General features: G+C 44.6%; 1 protein-coding gene across 6 annotated transcripts in view; it reads right to left on the minus strand.

Annotated features, from left to right (window-relative positions):
* Positions 1–17,568, minus strand: part of MID1 (midline 1) — a 329,175-nt gene that overhangs the window by 192,355 nt on the left and 119,252 nt on the right. Inside the window, exon 1 of one of the 6 annotated variants that reach the window (XM_043501556.1) lies at positions 5,089–6,056. The exons of 3 other annotated variants lie outside the window; for them this stretch is intronic. The gene's annotated coding sequence lies outside the window, so the exon portion shown is untranslated. Of the gene's footprint in view, positions 1–5,088; positions 6,060–17,568 lie in introns of those variants that run through there. 2 more of the 6 variants (XM_038387753.2, XM_043501835.1) reach the window with 2 other exon arrangements.

Below are 17,568 nucleotides of genomic sequence, written 5' to 3' on the forward strand. Positions count from 1 at the left end.
TCAAACTAACTGGCCTGTAGTTACCCGGATCACTTTTTTTTCCCCTTTCTTAAAAATAGGAACTATATTAGCAATTCTCCAATCATTCGGTACAACTCCTGAGTTTACATATTCATTAAAAATTCTTGCTAATGGGCTTGCAATTTCAGGTGCCAATTCCTTTAATATTCTTGGATGAAGATTATCTGGGCCCCCCGATTTAGTCCCATTAAGCTGTTTCAGTTTCGCTTCTACCTCAGATATGGTAATACCTACCTCCATATCCTCATTCCCATTTGTCATGCTACCATTATCCCCAAGATCCTCTTTAGCCTTATTAAAGACTGAGGTGAAGTATTTGTTTAGATATTGGGCCATGCCTAGATTATCTTTAACCTCCACTCCATCCTCAGTGTTTAGCGGTCCCACTTCTTCTTTCTTAGTTTTCTTCTTATTTATATTGCTATAGAACCTTTTACTATTGGTTTTAATTCCCTTTGCAAGGTCCAACTCTACTCGACTTTTGGCCTGTCTCACTTTATCCCTACATGTTCTGACCTCAATTAGATAGCTTTCCTTGCTGATGCCTCCCATCTTCCACTTCCTGTATGCTTTCTGCTTCTTCTTAATCACCTCTCTAAGATGCTTGCTCATCCAGCTTGGTCTACAACTCCTTCCTATGAACTTTTTCCCCTTTCTTGGGATACAGGCTTCCGATAGCTTCTGCAGCTTTGATTTAAAGTAATCCCAGGCCTCCTCTACCTTTAGATCCATAAGTTCTTCAGTCCAATCCACTTCCCTAACTAATTTCCTTAATTTTTGAAAGTCAACCCTTTTGAAATCAAAAACTCTAGTTGCAGATTTATTTTTGTTAATCCTTCCATTTAGTTTGAACTGAATTAGCTCATGATCACTTGAGCCAAGATTGTCCCCTACAACCATTTCTTCTATGAGGTCCTTGCTACTTACCAAAATTAAATCTAAAATGGCATCCCCTCTAGTTGGTTCAGCAACTACTTGATGAAGGAATCCATCAGCTATCGCATCTAGGAAAATCTGAGCCCTATTATTATTACTAGCACTGGTCCTCCAGTCTATATCTGGGAAGTTAAAGTCTCCCATGATCACGCAGTTTCCATTAGTATTTACTTTATTAAAAACATTAAAAAGGGCTCTATCCATATCCAAATTAGATGCCGGAGGTCTATAGCACACCCCAAGCACCATCATAGGAGAGGCTTTACTAGTTATCTTCCCCAATGTAATTTTTGCCCAGAGGGACTCTGTCTTATCCATTGCATCGCTTCTTATTTCTTTACATTCTACCTCATCATTGATATACAATGCTACTCCACCACCTTTACCTTTGTTTCTGTCTTTCCTAAACAGCACATACCCTTCAATACCTGTAGTCCAGTCATGACTACTATTCCACCATGTTTCTGTTATCCCTATAATATCTGGTTTCACTTCCTGCACCAGTAGCTCTAGTTCCTCCATTTTGTTACCTAGGCTCCTTGCATTGGTGTACAAACATCTTAATTTTTGTTGTTTGGCCTCGCTCACATTTTGTACCCTATTAGACACAGTCATTCCACAGCCAGTATAACCTATTAGACTAGTATCCACACCACCCTCGCTCCTTATATACATTCTCCTACCCACGGCTGTATACATGTGGCTGTCATGTTAGACCAGAGGTGGGCAAACTACAGCCCGTGGGCCACATCCGGCCTGTGAGACTATCCTACCTGGCCCCTGAGCTCCTGGCCCGGAGGCTAGCCCTTGGCTCTTTCCCCACTGTTTTCCCTCCCCCACAGCTCCAGACATGCTGCTCTGAGCAGCATGGTAAGGTGGCTGGGGGGATTGGATATGGGGCAGGGGGTCCCGGGTGGCAATCAGGGGACAGTTGGATAGGGTAGAGGTTCAGGGGGTCGGGGAGAGACAGGGAACAGGGAGGATTGGATGGGAGAGTCCCGGGGGCAGTCAGGGGACAAGGAGCAGGGGGGTTAGATATAGGGTGGGGTCCTGGGGGGCAGTTAGGGGTGGGGGGGTCCCAAAAGGGGGCAGTTGGGGACAAGGAGCAGGGGGGTTGGATGGGTGGAGTGGTCTGAGGTGGGCAGTCAGGGGGCGGGAAGTGGAGGGGTCGGATAGGGGGCGGGGGCCAGGCTGTTTGCAGCGGCACAGCCTTCCCTACAGTTTTGCACCCTGATGTGGCCCTTGGGCCAAAATTTGCCCACCCCTGTGTTAGACCCTCGTAAACTACACAGTTCCACTTCATAGGGATGTATTTTTGACTAGAGGCCTGAAATTTTCCAGCTTCAGAATTACCAAGGTGCTTTGAAAGATGTGATGTACACAGCAGTTGTATGGAAACTTCACAATTTCATTATAGAGGTTTCAGTGGAGTTATTTATATCAGACAGAACAGAGACCGTCACAGCTCTTGCTGAGGTTTTAAGTTACCTCCTAATGAAAGGCTACTTCTTTTTACATGTCTCATTTATGACTCTCAGCATAGCATTCCATACCACCAACCAATGGATGTCCCGCTAGGGACTGTGGGCCTGGCACAGTTATAAAGCAGGTTGAATCTTATCAGCCCAACAGGCAGCATATTACATTTCTATGGGTAATTTCTGCTTTTCGGCTAGGATAGTTAGCTTCATTGCACTATTCTGAGCCTGTGCACTATTGTTCAGTAGCTGTATGCGGCCTGTGGGCCAGATCAATCATCAGCACAATATATGATTTCATTTGAATGCAATGACACCAGATTTGTTTGATAGTTAACCCAGCAAAACCAAACCATACTATGATTACGACAACAAATTGGCTGGCAGATATAAAAGGCACATCTTTTCCTCCTTCTCTTCAGAAATTTTCAAATAAAATCAGAAGTGATTTCTAATCATCTCATGCCTCCAATTTCATGGCACTTCAGTTTCTGAATATTTTGCTTTCTTATTTTGTACTGTCCTTCGGTCATCACATTTGGAGGCTTATCAAGATCTCCAATTACCATTTTAAAGATGCAAAGAGGCTGTTTGAGCTCTGTCAACATACGCCTGATTAGTCTCTTCAACTCTAAACTATTAGGTCACTGGCTTTTGTTCAGCAAGAACTAGTAGTAAACAGATTCTCTGCCAAACTGAAATACTTCTCACACACAAACACCACTGAAATCCGGTAGCAACTTCAGAATTGTGCATATGACATAAGTGAGGTCAACCAAGTTTTTTGGGAAAGCTTGCACAAAAATGTGTGTCTAAACACACGGACGGATCTTCACCTGCTGTAGTTGCTCCATTATGAAGCTATAACAATGTATAACAGTCAAGGGTCTGCTCTATTGGATCTGGTTCCTCTCTCATGTACAGAGGGGAAAAACCAGGAGTAACTCCATTAAAATTAATGAGGCTGCAGCAATGTAAAGCTGCTGTGAGGGTAGAATCGGGCCCATATTTTCAACTTCATTATGCAACTTCCCAGGAGATACTGCTGTCAGAGGAAGTGGAAAGAGGAGAACTTCTGTTGGATAGAGGTGGGTATTATATAATGAGTCAAAAATATTCTAATGCTAAATCTTCCCCTCCTCTTTTTCTTTTACTGGGGAGTCATTGAAGAACTTTAGTGCTGTTTATTTTCTCACTAGCTCCACTCCCCTTCCTCTCCTGGTTTATTTTCCTTTTCTTACACACACACACACACACACACACACACACACTTTACAACCTTATGCTTCAAATAGAAGCATCCCAGATAGAAAACATTTATCGATCTGTAGCAATGTTTGTTTTGTATTTTCTTAAGCTCTGTCATATCTCAACTTTCTTCTGATCCTCTCTGACACCTCCCTTTACAAAGATTCTTTTTTGTGTGACAAAGCATTCTGCTGATCACACAGATAAAGGACTAATTTGAACCCAAGCAATGCGGTATGTAAACTTTAGTTTTCATTTGCACTCCACTATGACAAGAATTCCCCTCCCCCCAACACTCTTTAAAAAGGTAAAAAGCAGGTTTTTGCCCACTCACAAAAACTGCTTTTCCTCCACATATGGCAAAATGGTCTAAAATACATGAGTGCTTTCATCTTGTTTCCAAAAAGTGGTTAAAAAAAAAAAGTTCCATTTCCACTGCAGGTGCAAACTCTACCCCTGCTTCTAACCTCCTTTCCCCACTACCTCCTCCCTCGCCTTACCCCAAGTCCTACTGATTTCAGAAAGCTGCCTGAATAGACTACGACTCTCACAAAGAAACAAAAACATTTTTCTCAGAGCCTGACTTTCATACAGTGGCTATCCATGAAACAAAGTATTGATTTTAAGATGTTGATTTGCCAGGGTCTTTAATTCAGAGCCGAGCTCTGCTTTAAGGTTCAGGTTTACATCTGCCAGTGCTCTGTACTCTCTCAGTGTTCTTCTAACTGCATATTTTAATTGCAAAACTACAAATAGTGTAGTATCAAATTGTTATCCCATTGTGACCTTCAACTTTGTGAATAAGAAAACAGCTGCTTTTGTCCATTCATAGCAAGCTTTTAAAAAAGTGATCGTATTTGAATAATCATTGGTTTTTTAGGTTCTTTTCTGCAGTGTTACAGTACTTTTTTTGAAAAACAGAAAATTGCTTGAGACCATTATATTTTAAAGCAACTGAAAAATTAAAGTATTGGCAATTGTGCGTGAGTTGCTATGCATGTTTAATAAATCACTCACACACACCTCTACAGTTATAAACACATTCTTATTCTACATATCACAAACAAGGTTGTGAGAAAGTCTACACAATATATTTAAGCCATGGCAAACTGGAATTGATTTACATATCCTACAAACAGCTTTCATGCCCTTTACAAAATTGAATCAAACAATGAATTGCATGACATCACTTACTAGCAATAAGATCAAACTGAAAGTAAAAACCCTTGGTTAATTTCTATTTATTTATAAAGGATCTTCAGGCTAAAAACCTAAACTCTGTAAAGGTTTCTGCAATTACTATCTAGTCCAACAAAGTAAATATTTACAGACCAACCCAATTTCCCCCTCCCCCCCGTGCTCCCTCCTTTACAGATCTCTAAATGCTTTGCAGCATGTTCCTTACCTGCCTCATGTTTAGAATTCCATTATCCATCCAGCAGGAAACAATCTGAATTCAAATTTACAGTGTAATTTCAAAGTAAAAACAAAAATCCATCAGCAGTTTCCGTATAAGCAAGCTGCTAAATTTCTCTCTCTCTCTCTCTCTCTCTCATTTTCCTTTATCTTTTGCTGTGGGGAGTCTTCCTAAGACAATGTCAAGTTTCGCAACCTTTCCTCTAGCCTATTAAAAGTCAGGAGTAGGGAGGCAACTGTCTGCCTTGCTCTTATTTCAAATCCCGGCTCAGATACGTAGTAGTTGGCTGAATTAGGCCATGAAATAGCCTCACCAATCAGCAGAAAGGGGAGGGGGGTATAACAGAAAGACTGCCTACATGAGGATTAGGAAAGCTTTCAAGGATTTAACAGACTGAAAGCAGCTGGAAACAGTGTCTAAGGCTACAAAGAGGGAAGTCAATTTGTGGTATAAGAGATTATTTCCATTCTTATTTTACTGCTCTGGATCCGCTCAAAGTTTAACAGGCTCCTGAGATTTAAAAAAAAAAACACTTGAAATTTAAATACCCAGCAAAAACTACCCAAATATTGGAGAGTTGCCCAAATACTTAACAAAAAAAACTGTAAGGTGTAGTAACACCCATTCTATTTAGAACCACATATGTCACTATCAATTTAAGAAACATTTGTTTTTGAAGTCCTACCAGATTAAAATGCATAAAACATAAGAAGTACAGAGGGAAAAACATGCTATATCTAATTTACATATATACCAAGTATATGTGTGCCCTGAGGAACAGAAACCTGAACATGTGCAAATAAAGCTATAGAAATTACAAAATGTTCTGTGATAAACCCTCATTTATCTCACTAGTAAATGTATAACCTCTCCATAACATTTTACTTTCATTTTTCTCCTTAGGGAGGGGTGATTCCTGCCTTTCCTGGGGGTAAGGGGGGAATCATTCTTGCATACAGGTTCCAAACCTAAGGTAGTATTGTACCCTATTTTGAATGTCAAGAAAATATCCAGATTATAAAATACAACTAGTGGAGCCTTTTTGCTTTGTCCAATAGGACCTGTTTTCAGTTGCACAGCACACATAATCTGTCCCTTAGTGGCTTTCTTTTAAAAAGGAGCTGTGTGTATAGTGTGGCTGCTGCTTGACTTACACTATTTTTAAGCCAAGAAAAGGGGGAGATGTACAGAATTATGCACTCACACCCGCCTCCTCGAGTCCCTAACCCTCTCACCTCCCCTCCCCTCGCCTCTCACCCCTCCTTCCCAGCCTCAAACTTAAGATGAGTTTAGAAGCTTGCTAGTTCCTCTGTTCCACTCTAAATGGAAATCTGTCTTTTGATCTCAAGGGATAATCAGGCAAATCTGATGTCTGAAGAAAAGCCCCATGGTCATGGATTTGCTACAGCAATGGCTGTTTCTATCAAGGCAAGAAGCAGTCACTACCCAGAAATTCCTTTCAGCTCCAGGAATCTTTTGCACTGCGCTGCAGAATAAGGTGTCACAGTGATGTGTTGCCACTAGTTCAATAAAGGGGTTCTTAAAATGTATTTTCTTTTGGCCTGTGATAAGCTCCGTGTACCGTGGCTGTGTATGTTGTAGAAATGGGAATGAAGGATTGGGGAATCTATTCCTTTGTTTCGCTATGTAAAAGTTTTTTCTCATACACACAGCTGAGAAAGGAAGTAATACCATACTGGCCCAGATCCTCTGCTGCAGTCAAAGAATACACTGCACAGCTCAGGGTACCTTTCCATGCTCAGACACCTTTCCACTCTCTTGACCCTGGCCACGCTGTACGCTGCTATGATCCTCACTTCGGTTAAAGAATTCAGGCTGCTCTCACTTGCAGCCTTAATGGGCCAACATGGCTGTCATGAATAAAGGCATAAGGAAAACCCCAACCATGATATCTACACTGGGCCAGAGGGGATGACTTAATGATCCTCTGGCCAGATACAGAGGTTTTTAGGGACTCTTTCCACTGCTGGAGCTCTAAGTGGCTGCAGGGTAGAATGGTGCATTAAATGCATTTTGAAAGAAATGTTTATACATTGTTCCTTAAAAAATATCTATATCCCTAGCTTAGGGTTCAGATAATGTATTTCGAAATGTATAAGGTATGTGAAGACCTTTTACTGTAGATAAGCCTAGGAGAATCCTCCCTGGGAACATTTTTGCCTGATACTTGGGCCCAGACTTTCAAAAGTATTTAGGCATTGCTGCACTCAGCATTGCAATGTCTAACTGGTTACGGAGTGTAAGTATAATTTTCCAAAGGGATTTAGTCACGGAGGAGCCAAAACTCCCATTGACAGTCAATGTGATTTAGGCTCCTAAATGCCTAGATAACTTTTGAAAATGAGACAATCTCCTAAATCAGGTAGGCATTGCAACTGAACACCACAACACCTAAATACTTTTAAAAACTTGGACTTTGGTTTAATATGATGCATTCTAAAAAAAAAAATGCTCTTCTGAAGTAATTTGAGTCCCAGAGATAAGTCTGCTCTGCTAAGGGTGATTTAGCAATAGCCAGAGAGAGGCAAAATTTACCAAAGGCTGGGGAATCACCCTACACTCTCTTCAATTTGGTGTCAGAATTTTAACAAGGGAGTCCTAAGAGCCACATCCAGTCCTAAGAGCCACATTCAGTGGGGCTCTCACACAACAACAGATACAGTAGAAACTCCTATGCTGAAAGGATGAGGAAAGGTGAAGAAGACTTCTAGAAATTTGCATCTGCTAAAATGCCACACACAGTGACTGGCAATCCATATATTTTCTCACAAGATACAGGTTTTATCTTCATGACTAATCAGCGGATTATGGCATCAAAAATTGATATGGCCCTATTTGCTAAAAACCAATACCTGTATGGTGTTACTAACGAACCATTCCAAAGAGACAAAGATGCATGTTGTGGGGAAACATTTTACTCAGGTAATCTAAATATCTCACCTGGTCAGCATTTTATCACCTGTTCAATTAACTTTCCATATTCAAGGAGTGTGGTTTGTGATTAGTCCATAACTGTCAATACACAGTGCAATCACCTGGGATACTCGAGTGCAGGGTGGATTTTTGAAAACTTGGCTGTTCTGACATTCTGCACTCACATAAGGGGGCTGGAGAGGTTCCTATTCCAAGTCTCCCAAAAGACAGAAGATCAAGAGAAATGGGCCTGACATAAAATCTTGGCTCTGGACACCTTGAACTCTGGACAATTTTGAAAAGATCAGGGTTTGGGTCCAGATTTCAATTTACTTTGCCGCTAGGCCCCTAATCCTAAGGATAAAATAATATGACTGAGAGGTTGAGCAAGTGTCACTGCCACATGTATCGGTGAAAGGGTGATGTCATTCCCTGCCCCTCCTGGAGGACTATTTTGCTTCCATCTCTGAAACAGAGAGGACAGACAGCAATTTTACCAGCTTCAGGGAAGTGAAAGAAGATTCCACTGCTGGAGGAAGCAGCATTTAAAATCTAGCCCCTCTTTCCTGTGCAGATGACATGAGGCTGCTGCAAGGAGGAGGAGAAGGCTCAATAGCTTGGTTCCTTGGGTGTGGTAGAACTGCTTTCTCATACCTTCTCACCAAGCAGCACAGGGGAAGAGGTGTTTCTCTGAATATGCAAGCTCGGCTGGGGGCCTGACATTTTTCTGAAAATGATTGTGAAGATGTCTCTTCGAAAGAAAAATTATTACAAGCAGGGTCAGCTCCAGGCACCAGGTTTCCAAGCAGCTGCTTGGGGTGGCATTCAGAATGGAGTGGCAGTCCGTGTTCACGTCCCGCGGCGGCAATTCAGTGGCAGCTCCGCCGCTCTTCTGAGGGAGGCAGCAATTCAGTGGCGACTGCTTGGTGTGGCAAAATTGGTAGAGCCGCCCCTGATTACAAGTGTACTAACCTACTCATGGGTTTACATTTTAAAAGCTGTCTTCACCAACAATAAGGGCTAGAGAGTCACTTTCTAGTGTAATCAGGTGGACTAGCATTAACAACATTCAATAGACCTCTCCCCAAAGTTATTATATACAGTACAGACCCGTTTACACACGGATGTCGGGAGTCAAGCCGTCACGACCATGTGTTAACGGACCGCGAGTTAAGAGGGCCATGCTGAAAAAAGTGTCTATGATTCACTTAGAAAAAAAACACCATTATTTTCTGCTCTTTCTGGCTCATATTTTTTTTTTCTTTCTTATGAAGTCTGTCATTCCCCGCAGATGAAACGCGTTCGTGGTCGATTGATTGGCTGATCAGCTTTCTCTAGAAATAGATACTTGCACTATGCCATGATGCTTTTTAAATTGACTTATAAACCCCTGGCTGGCTTGGAATGATTCATCCCCTGTTAAATTTCCAAATTTTGTAGCTTGGGCTTGAAGAATTGGCTCACTTAGCGGCATTCCTTTCAGCCTTTCCTGAGCAAACCTCGTGTGCATGGCTTTGTCTGTTGTGGGTTTGCTGAATAGCACACACGTTTTCGCTTAAGCCCCGTGGCAAAATCGATATTTTCTACAAAGCCATTCCATTTAGATTCGTTGCTTAGCCAGCCTCGGAGAGTAGATTTGGCAATCCCAATATCTTTTGAAACTTTGGCCCGGGTTTCTCTGCTATTTACTCGATCTATTGCAGCTAGCTTTTCTTCTATGGTGTAGGAACGCTGATGCTTGCCCTCTGCGATTATATCAGGCCTATGGTTAAAATTTTCTAATGTAGTATATATATTAGTATTATGAAAAGCTCTGTCCTTGCCTCCATGGGTCCCGCATTTCCTGGCGGTTTCGCTAGCCTCAGAGGGTCACTGTGACCCTCCATGTAACCCTTCTTTCTCTAGAGACAAGGGTCACAGTCTACTGAGCCATTTTCATCATAAGCCAGCAAGGGAGGTGAGGAGAAGTTTTCCTTCCTTGCACAGTCTCTGTTGTCTCCCAGTCTCAGTGATTAAACAGGGGGCAAAGGTGGGGGGGGAGCCCGGGCCTCTAATAGTATCAGCTATGGTAGCTGACCTTTTAAAAACATGACATGTACAATTCCCTGGGCTACTTCCCCCACAGCAGCCCTCACTTCCTCAAGCTCCACTTCACCCTTACTTCAGGGCCTCCTTCCTTGTGCCTGATATGGTGTGTATTACTCAGCCTCTCCAACAGCGCAACTTCTTCCCACAGCTCCTGACATGCACACCCACCTGACTAACTGGGAGGCTTTTAACTAGTTTCAACCAGCCACTGATTGGCTTCAGGTGTCCCAGTCAACATAGCCTTCTCCCTGCCTTCTGGAAAGTTCTTAATTGGCCCCAGGTGTCTTAATTGACCTGGAGCAGCTTCCATTTCACTTAACCTGGTACCAGGGCTTTGTTTAGCCTAGAGCTAATATATCTATATCCCACTACTTTTCTATAGCCATCTGGCCTTGCCCCGTCACATATCTCCCCGCTCTGCTCAACACCATAGAGTTGGGCAACTTGGGATGCCAGGAAGTATGCTCGTGACAGACCATCAGCATTGCCATGGTGGCATCCAGCCCTGTACCGTATGCGGAACTGGAATGGTTGGAGGGATAAGAACCACCTGGTGACCCTTGCATTCTTTTCCTTTTTCCGCTGCATCCACTGGAGGGGTGCATGGTCCGTCACGAGTAAATTGCCGGCCTAAGAGGTAATAACGCAATGTCTCCATAACCCATTTGACAGCAAGGCATTCTCTCTCAACTACTGCATATTTCTGTTCTCTTGGGAGAAGCTTTCAGCTTAGGTAGAAGATTGGGTGTTCCTCTTCTCCCACCATTTGCGACAGAACTGCTCCCAACCCCACCTCAGAAGCATCTGTTTGTAAAATAAATTTCATGGTAAAGTCTGGGGCTATGAGTACAGGGTCATAACAGAGGGCCGTCCGAAGGTCTGTAAATGCCCCCTCTGCTGCGTCGGTCCACTTTACCATGTCTGGACCTCAGGCCTTTACCCGTTCTGTTATGGGACTTGCCCTAGTGGCGAAGTGGGGAATAAACCGTCTGTAATAGCCTACCACGCCTAGGAACGCACGGACCTACTTTTCTCGGGTCGACCAGAGCCAGTTTTGAATTGCCTCTAGCTTATTCATTTGGGGCTTCACTATGCCCCTTCCCACAATATATCCCAGGTACCTAGCCTTTGCTAGCCCTAGGGTGCATTTAGCGGGATTAGCAGTGAGGCCAGCCCGCCTTCAGGTGCGCAGTACTGCCTCAACTTTCTCCAAGTGAGTTCTCCAGTCTGGCATATGGATGATGACATCATCTAGGTATGCAGCTCCATAACTAGTATGGGGGTGTAGCAACTTATCCATGAGGTGCTGGAATGTGACAGGGGCCCCACGTAGCCCAAAAGGGAGGAGGGTGTACTGGAATAGCCCATCCGGGGTGGAGAATGCTGTCTTTTCTTTAGCTTCTTTGGTCAGAGGAATCTGCCAGTACCCTTTTGTCAGATCCAGTGTAGTCAAGAATTGGGCACTACCCAGTCAGTCAACCAGTTCATAGATGCGTGGTATGGGGTATGCATCAAACTGGGATATTTCATTCAGTCTGCAAAAGTCATTACAGAATCTCATGGTACCGTCAGGTTTAGGCACTAGAACAATTGGACTGGACCACTGACTGTAAGATTCTTCAATAACCCCCAATTCTAACATTTTTTTTACTTCGGCCTTGATTTCCTCTCTTTTGGCTGCTGGAATTCGGTAGGGTCTCAATGTTACCTTGGCTCCGGGGATCGTGTGGATATGGTGATAGGTCTCAGTGGTCCGCCTTGTAGAGAACACATCTCTGTTGTGATTAATCATGTCGGCTGCCTCTGTCTTTTGGATCGGCGTCAAGTCGGATGATATCCTCACTTGCTCGTGTAAGTTATCCTCCTGGGGAAGTATCCTCCTGACTAAGCGTGCCTCTCAATCATTCCAAGGTTTTAGAAGATTGATGTGGTAAATTTGCTCCGATTTCCAGCGGCCTGGCTGCCGCACCTTAAGTTCACCTCTCCCATGGCTTCGATTATTTCGTAGGGTCCCTGCCACTGGGCCAACAGTTTACTTTCTGCTGTGGGCACCAGTACCATCACCCGATCCCCTGGTTGGAACCGTTGAAGCTTCGCTTGGTGGTTATAATGGGTTTGTTGGGTCTCCTGTGCTCTCTCCAAGTGTTCCCATACAATGGGCGTAACTCGGGCTATCCGATCTCTCATCTGCAGTACATGCTCAACTATGTTTCTTCCGGGATTTGGCTCCTCTTCCCAGGCTTCTCTGGCTATATCCAATATGCCCCTAGGGTGGCACCCATATAGTAGTTTGAATGGAGAGAAACCCGTGGAGGCTTGCAGAACCTCCCGGATGGCGAACATGAAGTAAGGCATCAGGGTATCCCAATCTTTCCCATCCCAGCTCACCACTTTCCTGATCATGGCCTTGAGGGTCCTATTGAACCTTTCCACAAGGCCATCTGTTTGCAGATGGTATACAGAGGTCTGTAGGGCTTGTACATGGAGCAATGAATAGAGATCTTTCATCAACTTGGACATGAAAGGTGTCCCTTGATCAGTCAAAATCTCCTTGGGTAGCCCAACCTGGGCAAAGATCTGTACTAGCTCCTTAGCTATTGTCTTGGAAGCTGTGTTGCGCAAGGGAACAGCTTCCAGGTACCGGGTTGCATAGTCCAGTACAACAAGCACATGTTGGTGGCCCCAAGCTGTCTTCTCTAGGGGCCCTACCAGATCTATGGCTATCCGTTCAAAAGGATCCTCTATTATTGAAAGAGGTATCAAAGGAGCCCGCAAGTGCGGGCGAGGGCTATGTAACTGACACTCCAGACAAGAGGTGCAGTATCGCTGGACATCTTCATGTACTCCTGGCCAGAAGAACCTCCGCAGGATCCATGCCTGGGTTTTCTCTAGTCCTAGGTGTCCTCCAAACAGGTGACTGTGGACGAGACTCAATATGGCTTTTTGATGTTTTTGAGGCACCAGAAGTTGTTGTATCTCTTGCTCCTGCATTTGCACCACGCAGTACAGGAGATCTTTCTTCACTATAAATTAAGGTCCGGGACCCTGGACCTTCCCATCCACGGGTATCCCATCGATCTCGAACACCTCTTTCCTGGTGTTGTCATATCTGGGGTCCTCTGCCTGGTCCCGCCCAAAAGTCTCTCTCCTGAGACTAACCTGCCCAAGCTCCCGGGGCCGGCTTCTGCTTCTTCCAATGGCTCACCGCCATCATGGCTGGGGGCAGCTTCTGGCTCACCTTCTGTGGTGGAAGTTTCTCTGTTGGCTGCTCGCGTCCATCTGCCTACTAGGGAGGTCTTCTGGCCCTGGGTCAGGATCCGGGTTCCCAAGGCCTTCGCGACCTTCCTCTCTTTTTTTGTCTTCCAGGTCTTTCGGGGGGCTGAGAACAGATCCTGAGAAATCTCAGCGAACATCGGGGGTTGACATTCCCCCGGTGATGAGTCGCTGTCCTCAGGGTCCCCACTTCCGTCCAGCCTCTCCGGGGGGAGTAAATTATCAAACCCTGGAAGGTCCCTCCCAATGACTACAGGACATGGGAGTTTAGGAACTACACCCACGGTCACCTCAATGGGGTTTCCCTGAACCTCTATCTCCACTGGGATGGTGGGGTAATGGCTCACGGCCCCATGCATGCACGTCACTGCTACACGTTTGGCTTGTAGCAGCTGACTATTTTTTACCAGCTTACCTGATATGAGAGTGATAGCACTCCCAGAGTCCACAAGCGCTGTAGTCTCTGCTCCATTTATCCTCACTGGTCTGATGTAATTATGCGGGCTAATGCAACCCCCGCGAGGTGGATAAGGGAGCACGGGACCTCCCAATCCCCCAAGTTACATTGCATAGGCTCCTCGGTGCTGGGACACTGTGCTGCTATGTGTCTCCACTCCCCACATGCATAACATCTATAATTGCTTTTAATCACTCCCCTATCCTGGGGGCTAGAGGGTTTAGTCCTGGGGTTCCCCCCACTCCGGCCAATCCCTTCCTTCTGGGATCCCCGCTGGTTTTCGGCCCCCCCATTCTTCCACCTAGGACTCGCCGGGGGTTTGGCTGCCCAACCTTCCAGAGTTGGGATCGGGTGCTTGCTTCGAAAGGAGGTAGTCGGGTCAGTTCCCTGGCTGTCATCCGTCTTTCTACCAGTGTGATCATCTCATCGTACGTGGACGGATCATTCTGGCCTACCCATTTGCGGAGATCTGGTGGCAATCTCCGCATGTAATGGTCTATGACCAGCGTCTTCAAAATCTCCTCCGGCCTGCACACCTCAGGCTGTAACCACTTCCGTGTGAGGTGTATGAGGTCGAATAGCTGGGACCTCAGGGGTTTGTTCTCCTGGTATTTCCACTCATAGAACCTCTGGGCCCTTACCGCTGTCGTTACCTCTGATCGTGCTAGGATCTCTGCCTTCAGACAGGTATAGTCAGTGGCATCCATGGCAGGCAAGTCAAAGTAGGCCTTCTGGGCCTCTCCACACAATAAAGGGGCGAGAATGCTGGCCCACTGCTCCTGGGGCCATGCCTCACGCTGAGCAGTCCTTTAGAATGAGAGGAGATATGCTTCTACGTCATCTCCTGATGTCATCTTTGGCAGACAACCAGTGGCCCTCAGGGTTTGCGTCCTGTCGGATCCCTGGGCCTGGGTGGTGAGGATCTTCAGCTGGTCCACCACTTCTCTCAAGAGGGCATGATCTTGGGTCGCCTGGCTCATCAATAATTGATTGGTTTCCTGCTGTAGCCAGATAGACTCCTGTTGTGCCATTGCCTGAACCCAGGTGGCCTCCTGCTGGGCTGCCATGGCTTGTACCAGAGCTCTTACTACCTGCTCCATTGTGGTATAAAGCAAACAAACAAAAACCAAAACAAAAAAAAATCCAAAACCCCAGTGCACTTTTTTTTAAAAAAACCTCTTTCTTCCGCCACGCTGTGAATGAAATCCCACTTCTAAAACCAGTTGTGACAAAGCTCTGTCCTTGCCTCCATGGGTCCCGCATTTCCTGGCAGATTTCGCTAGCCTCAGAGGCTCACTGTGACCCTCCACGTAACCCTTCTTTCTCTAGAGACAAGGGTCACAGTCTACTGAGCCATTTTCATCATAAGCCAGCAAGGGAGGTGAGGAGAAATTATCCTTCCTTGCACAGTCTCTGTTGTCTCCCAGTCTCAGTGATTAAACAGGGGGCAAAGGTGGGGGGGAGCCCGGGCCCCTAATAGTATCAGCTATGGTAGCTGACCTTTTAGAAATATGACATGTACAATTCCCTGGGCTACTTCCCCCATAGCAGCCCTCGCTTCCTCAAGCTCCACTTCACCCTTACCTCTGGGCCTCCTTCCTTGTGCCTGATATGGTGTGTACTACTCAGCCTCTCCAACAGCACAACTTCTTCCTACAGCTCCTGACATGCACACCCACCTGACTGACTGAGAGGCTTTTAACTAGTTTCAGGCAGCCCCTGATTGGCTTCAGGTGTCCCAATCAACATAGCCTTCTCCCTGCCTTCTGGAAAGTTCTTAATTGGCCCCAGGTGTCTTAATTGACCTGGAGCAGCTTCCATTTCACTTAACCTGATACCAGGGCTTTGTTTAGCCTAGAACTAATATATCTATCTCCCACTACTTTTCTATAGCCATCTGGCCTTGCCCCATCACACACTATATCTATCTATATCTATATCTATATATCTTTCTATATCTCTCTAGCGTGACAATGACTAAGCATGCGTGATATGTCTTTACCAATATCGGTAACACATTTCTGCTCCTCACTTCCTGTCAATATTTGTCAGTGAGTTAGTGAGCAAATCTGTAGCGCTACATTGCAAGTTCCTGTACCGTGTATTAACGAGTCTTGTGTGTTAAATAGGTAGCACTGGGAGGCCTGGCCGCGGGTTAAGCGGATTCACGCATAAATGGGTCTACTGTATATATTATGTATGAAAATCAGTCCCTAATCATGAAACATATTTGCACTACAACTTGGTAAAAACAGGCTATGCATTATTTTTCATTGGGACAAATCTCATTTCTGGCAAACTCCAACTGATTTCAATAGTACAGGGGGTTAGGCCAATGAGAATTAGTGCAAAAGACAAGTTTGAAGTTTTCATACAAGACTTGTAAAGTTATGAGGGGAGGGGAAAATAGGTTGAAACCGTGTTGTTTTTTCACTTCATAAAAATTGTTCTAAGACTCAGACCTCAAAATGGCTTATCCAGTTAACCCTGCCCTAATTACCCTCATACTTTTCGAAACAAATTATCAGAGCAGAGATTTCCTGCATGAGAAACAGTTTGCACTTATAGTGGAAACACTGTCTTACATATTGAGTCACTAGTGAATCCATAATTACTGACATCAGCTATGCTAAGTTTTAAAACTAAACTATGGAAACAACATACATTCTATAAACTAATCTCACATCTTCTCAGTTTCCTTCCTTAGCTATTCTGTTGTGACTCTTTTTTGTGCTCAAATGTACAGGCCAAGGTCATACATGTGGGCCTTGGCAGGTTGAGAGTTACTGTACAGCAGTAAGAGCAGGCTTGTTGAGGCAGTTACTTTTTTGTGAAAATAGACAAATCAGCCCTGATTACTGTGATCTGACAGAGGCTATTTCTGTTTTGATAGATTGAAAGTTATATACTTTGAAAGGAATGGAGCACACTGTTACCTTATATAATCAAACTAATTTGTTTGCCAAACGTCACATGAAAAAAATCTGATTCAGCTACACTATGGCCAGATGTTTGTATGCGACCTTATTTTTAGCATGCCTAATACTTCATATAAAGTATCTGATCTATGACAGCTTATTTTGTTTCCCAGTACATACAATTTGATCCAAACTCAGGTCCAATTTTCCAGTAACCAGGTGGATTTGAACTGGTAGAACAGGTACAAAGTTGTTCTATAGCTGGTTTCCTCAGCTGCTGAACAATTGTTCTGGCATAGAGCAATTCTCAAATGGCACAGAGCTGCTACCTGCTAGTGGCATAGGGTGTGGGGCCAGGGCAGTGCAGATGGAACCAGGGCCTCTTTACACCCATCTGATCGCCAACTGCCATAACGGCCCCTTTGGACCAAGGGAAGTGACTACACATTAAAGTAACCTAGCCAGCCCCAAGATAAGGGGCACACTCTGTCCCCATCTTGAGCTGCTCCAGATACAGCCAGGCCTCACCCCAGGATCTGGTCCTACATCAAAATGGAGTAGAGTTGCACCAGCTATGCTGACACCAGGTATGAATTTGACCCAACATGTTTAAAAAAAAAAAGCCAAGCTTGAAAAAGGACCGTAATACTACAAACAATCATCATCATCATCATCTCGAGATGCAAAGTCTATCACAAACAGATTGCCTTTGATTTTAGATATAAATAATTTAGAGGAATAAAGACCCATTATTTTTCACAAATGAGTAATCACCTAATCCTTCACATTTCACGCAGA

The sequence above is a fragment of the Dermochelys coriacea genome, chromosome 1 (assembly GCF_009764565.3).
Source record: "Dermochelys coriacea isolate rDerCor1 chromosome 1, rDerCor1.pri.v4, whole genome shotgun sequence".
Taxonomy (NCBI): Eukaryota; Metazoa; Chordata; order Testudines; family Dermochelyidae; genus Dermochelys; species Dermochelys coriacea.